At 38.1% G+C, this 5,824-nt stretch overlaps 1 pseudogene; it reads left to right on the forward strand.

The window, feature by feature from the left end:
- Positions 1 to 1,578: 1,578 nt before the first annotated feature.
- Positions 1,579 to 4,423, forward strand: LOC106475583 (annotated as a pseudogene).
- The last annotated feature ends 1,401 nt before the right edge of the window (positions 4,424 to 5,824 follow it).

Below are 5,824 nucleotides of genomic sequence, written 5' to 3' on the forward strand. Positions count from 1 at the left end.
AAGTAAACACATAACCAATGACGTAAAGAATAAGAGTATACGTATTTGTGTTAATGACCTAATGTGTGTGATGTACTAATGTGTGGTAACGTTTTTACATCTATTTTCATACCTATGGAATAGAAATAAATTTAAAAAACATATTTCTTTGTTCCATTTATTTAACGTTTTTACAGTATACACAAAAACACTGCTTACAAACAATACACCAAACAAAATGGGGCCTTAAAATTCAGAAACTTAGTAAGGTCAATATGGAATCCAGCTTTGTGTGGCTCATTTTTGACATTAAGGGCATCTTGCTATAGAGGGCATTTCGACGCAGTTGGAAGGGTGCCCTTAATGTCGAGGTTCTACTGCATAATACAAAATGTCATCGCTCTCCAAGTTCAGTTTGTTGCGGTTTCACAGCTGAACCTTTCTAGGAATGTCAACATGCACAACTACATTATCTGGCCAAAAATTTCCTACACATCTTCACGATGCTACAGTGGTAGTTTGTTGCGGTTTCACAGCTGAACCTTTCTAGGAATGTCAACATGCACAACTACATTATCTGGCCAAATATTTCCTACACATCTTCACGATGCTACAGTGGTAGTTTGTTGCGGTTTCACAGCTGAAACTCTGAAAACCTGCATAGTACCCTAAAATGTTCCCACGCTGCAGCTACAAAATGTCACGGACATTACAGTTTCATCCGGGATGGTGCCTCTCCGCGTATCGCTGACTAAGTGAAATGCATCTTGTCGGAACACATTTAGGACAGAATCTTTTTTCCTTATGAATGGCCAACTCATTTACTGGAACTAACACCAGCTAATTTCTAGTCGTTGGGATACCTGAAGTTGCATATACCACAGGGAGCCTCGGACAACTCCAGATTCAAAAATACAATTGTTCAGGAAGTGGCTATATGTTGTTACTGTAATGTCCATTAACACACGGATTGTGGATGCTCTAGTAGTGTCTTTTGGTAGAAACATGACACCCATGGTAGAAACATGACACCCCTGTGCAACTTTAAGTTAAACTTCTACAGCAGATGCTGTACATACTTGTATAAAGAAATCACCATACTCAAAACTACAGTAACCACAGAAGTTCAGTGCATCATGAATGTGATGTTTGAGAGACATGTTCAACAGGTAGGCTCTTTCAGTTACATGAAGAGGATACCACTGTAGCATCGTGAAGATGTGTAGGAAATTTTTGGCCAGATAATGTAGTTGTGCATGTTGACATTCCTAGAAAGGGTGAAGCATACTTCTTCAGTCCACGAGACATTGGTAGGTCATTGACTTCAGTCTTGCTGAGAACTCAACACAAAAATAATGCAACTTGTACTTCTTCAGTCCACGAGACATTGGTAGGTCATTGACTTCAGTCTTGCTGAGAACTCAACACAAAAATAATGCAACTTGTAAGAAAATGTTACCCTAACAGTCTATGAACAGTTTGATTGTCAAATCCAGACACCTGGTGACATAACGTGCAGGGTTGCACCAACGAGCACTTGTTTTAGCTTGTACTACAGCATCGCCAACCTCGGCAATTCTTTTAATGTTACGTTGAGCTAAACTTGGGTTTTGCTTCCCAGGGTCCAAGCCTTATCCATGCGATCTGTGTGACCGGAGTTGTTCCAGTGCTCATGCTCTCAGAGAACACCAAGCTATTCACGAGAACAAGTTTCTATATAACTGTGAGGTGTGCAAGCGGGGGTTTCGTCAAAGTAGTGCCCTGTGGCGTCACTCACTGACCCATAGCTCAGAAAAAGCTTATAAGTGTTTGGTATGCAACAATCTGTTCACCCAGTCTGCATATTTACGATCTCACATGCTTATTCACTCTGGAGAACGCCCCCACTCTTGTGAAATTTGTAAAAAGTCATTTGCTCATCTATCGGATTTGAACAGGCACAAATTAATTCACACCAACAAAAGGCCGTACGTTTGTCAAGTGTGTGGGGCTGATTTTGCCGATCGTTCTAGTTGTCGACGTCACCAGCGTGGACACGTGGGTAGACGTTCACATCTCTGCCAGATATGTGGAGAGGCTTTTAAACGAGCTGAGCATTTGACTGGTCATATTAATAAAAAACACAGCTGTGGTGACACTGGCATGACGTCCAGCCAGAAGAAAAGAACAAGACAACGTCCTAAAAGACCTGGTGGCAGATTAAGGAAAAATAAACCAAGTGAGGATCAGATTACAATGTTACCAAGCAAAGAAACATGCTTAGAAAATCTTATCAGTCAATCTAAAAACCTGGTGAACCCTGTTGCAGAAGAAAATCGAGTTACAGGTCTGGTTTCTCCTACAGTTACACTTAACCAGACTGAAAACCTGGTACGTACTGTTCCTGTGGAGAACAATGTAATAGGTATGGTTTCATCTCCAATTTCAGTAAGCCAGACTGAAAACCTGGTACGTACTGTTCCTGTGGAGAACAATGTAATAGGTTTGGTTTCATCTCCAATTTCAGTAAGCCAGACTGAAAACCTGGTACATACTGTTCCTGTAGAGAACAATGTAACAGATTTGGTTTCGTCTTCGGTTACGGGAAGCCAAAATGAAAATCTGGTACATACTGTTCCCATGGAGAACAATGTGACAGATCTGGTTTCGTCTTCAGTTACGGGAAGCCAAAATGAAAATCTGGTGTACTCCATTCCAGTGAGAAATCAAGCCTCTGAACTTGTGTATCCTTCAGTTACATCACAAACTAGAAACCTGATGCACGCTATTCCAATGGACAAACAAGCTACAGATGTAGTTTCACCTTCAATCTCAGTAGGCCAGACCAGAGATCTATTGCAATTTAATCGTGAAGGAAGCGATTTAGTCCACCCCACCCTAGACCTCTTTAACTCCATTAGTGTAGCAAGTCAAAACAAGGATTTTATACCTGGGAACGAGAACAGTACAAGCACCATTGGTGAAGGCAATATGAGCAAAATCATAGAGCATTCTGCTTCTTTGGGTAGTCAGCCTGCAAGTTGTTCAATATCGGACGGCAGAAAAGAAACACCTTCAACTAGTCAAAGTATAGACTTGGTTTCCTGTTCCTCAACAGACAGTTTTGGAAAATCACCCTCAAAAACTACTACAAATAATCAGAGGACAAACTTTGGGAGTTGTTCTGTACTAGGAGATTTCAAAGAACTTCCCACAAGCACCACTTCAGGTGGTCAGACTACAGATTATGTATTATCAGGAGATCCACCCATAAATACCATTACACAGAGTCTGAGCTCAGACTTTGGGGGTAGTTCTCTGGTAAGCAGTCTCAGAGAATCTACTGTATCTTCGGAGAAAGTTTCACTTGTAAGTTTTTGTTCCAGCAACAACTCGTATAAGTGCCAAACTCCTGCACAGAGATACGTGAATGAAATCTTGCCACAGATGGTGAACAGAGGGGGTTATTATTCACAGTTAAGAACTATTTCCACTACTAAACCCGACAATTTTAACCCCTGGGAGAAAGAACACAGCCTTCCAGGTCATGCTGTTGACATCACAACCACTAGGATGCTCAACTGTGATTCTGAAAATCTCTTTCTCTCCCTACCCAGATAGACTACGTATCTTATCCGGACTTCAAAAGTCAAGATTATTACAACTGGCTTTCTAACTTTTCATCCTTATGTAAGCTTCTTACTGCCCCTATAGATCCTGAACTGTTCAGTAAGATAAGTCAGGTGCAAAAGTCGATATCGGACGTCCTTTCCAATCCATATGGCATACTCACACGTCGCCATACCTTCAAGATGCTAATGTGTATTTCTCAGGATCTACAGCAGGTTACTAACTCTCACCTAAAGTATGTCTTCAGCCAGCTGAATCCTTGATAATTTGAATGAAATCAGGACTAGGCCTAAGACCATATTGAAGCAAGTACTGCGACAGAAAAACTTTTTAATTTTAATGACAAATATGCCAGAAATTATTTTTTCAAACAAAGCATGTTCAATGCTGTACATAAATGTTTATTTTTCTAAGTATAATATTAACGAGTTGCTTACATTTTAATAGTTTTATATATCAGGTCAAGAAAAACTTAACTAGAAAACAGAAGTTTAGTCAAGGGAATCATCGTTTGTTTTGTATGAGCTTGACAAGTTGTCCACAAGTTGATTTCTATTTACATTATATAATGGTTTTATTAATACTACAACGGTATTATTTTACTTAAAAGTATCATTATGGAAGAAAAAAATCAATTTTATGGGGTAACTATGAAGAAAGTTTCCCATTTCAGGGTACCATATCTTGGAAAAATTTTAATTGCACAGAAGGGTTTCATGCAGATGTCACAGTCGTTACATGGTGTGAAGGTGTGAACTAGTTAAATGTTCCAGTGTTTCATAAAAAACATTTTGTTGAAAGGTTGTGCCACATACAGACAGACCACCGACATCCGAAACTAGGTATCTTTTAGCTACTAAGAAAGTGGTTTTAGTTACATTGAAAAGAAACTTTCTTCTGTTTAAGAACCATCAAAAAGTTCACCTGGGAGGAAAGCCTTTTGTGTGCGAGGTTTGTGGAAAAGGTTTTAAAAGTAAAGATAGCAGAACCCGGCACCAGATAACTCATACAGGTAAGAAACACTTTCTGGTTAAAACTATTTTTATATGATAACACATAAAGGTAGATTGTACCTTGTAGTTAACACTATTTCTGTATGATAACACAAAGGTAGGTTATACCTTGTAGTTAACACTATATCTATGTGATAACACATAAAGGTAGGTTGTACCTTGTAGTTAACACTATTTCTGTATGATAACACAAAGGTAGGTTATACCTTGTAGTTAACACTATTTCTGTATGATAACACACAAAGGTAGGTTGTACCTTGTAGTTAACACTATATCTATGTGATAACACATAAAGGTAGGTTGTACATTGTAGTTAACACTATTTCTATATAATAACACAAACAGGTAGGTTGTACCTTGTAGTTAACACTTTGTGTATGATAACAGATCACATGTACAAGTAGGTAGTACCTTGTGGTTAACACTATTTGTGTATAATAACATGTACAAGTAGGTAGTACCTTGTGGTTAACACTATTTGTGTATGATAACAGATCACATGTACAAGTAGGTAGTACCTTGTGGTTAACACTATTTGTGTATGATAACATGTACAAGTAGGTAGTATCTTGTGGTTAACGCTATTTGTGTATGATAACACGTACAAGTAGGTAGTACCTTGTGGTTAATGCTATTTGTGTATGCTAACATGTACAAGTAGGTAGTATCTTGTGGTTAACGCTATTTGTGTATGATAACGTACAAGTAGGTAGTATCTTGTGGTTAACGCTATTTGTGTATGATAACATGTACAAGTAGGTAGTACCTTGTGATTAACACTATTTGTGTATGGTAACATGTACAAGTAGGTAGTACCTTGTGGTTAACACTATTTGTGTATGATAACATGTACAAGTAGGTAGTACCTTGTGGTTAATGCTATTTGTGTATGATAACATGTGGATCTTTGTTCATTTTAATATCACTGTAAAAACCTATTTTTCCATGTTGCTAACTTAAAATCGGTAAATTGTCACCTTAACACAAATGGTGAGTTTGTTCTGCTGTTAACTTTGAAATTAAAATTAACTGAACAGAAGAAAAGTCTACTCTGTTTTACTATACAAGATAGTTAAATCAATGAAGTCTTAAATTTTTCACCTATTAAATACTTTATTTTTAGTTTTTGTATGTTGCATTATCAGTCAGACTGTTTGTTGTACTACTCCAGGTATCTTTGGTGGTAACAGTGACAGTTTTACTGTTGTACTAATCCAGTAAAA

Source organism: Limulus polyphemus, unplaced genomic scaffold, assembly GCF_000517525.1.
Source record: "Limulus polyphemus unplaced genomic scaffold, Limulus_polyphemus-2.1.2 Scaffold8839, whole genome shotgun sequence".
Taxonomy (NCBI): Eukaryota; Metazoa; Arthropoda; class Merostomata; order Xiphosura; family Limulidae; genus Limulus; species Limulus polyphemus.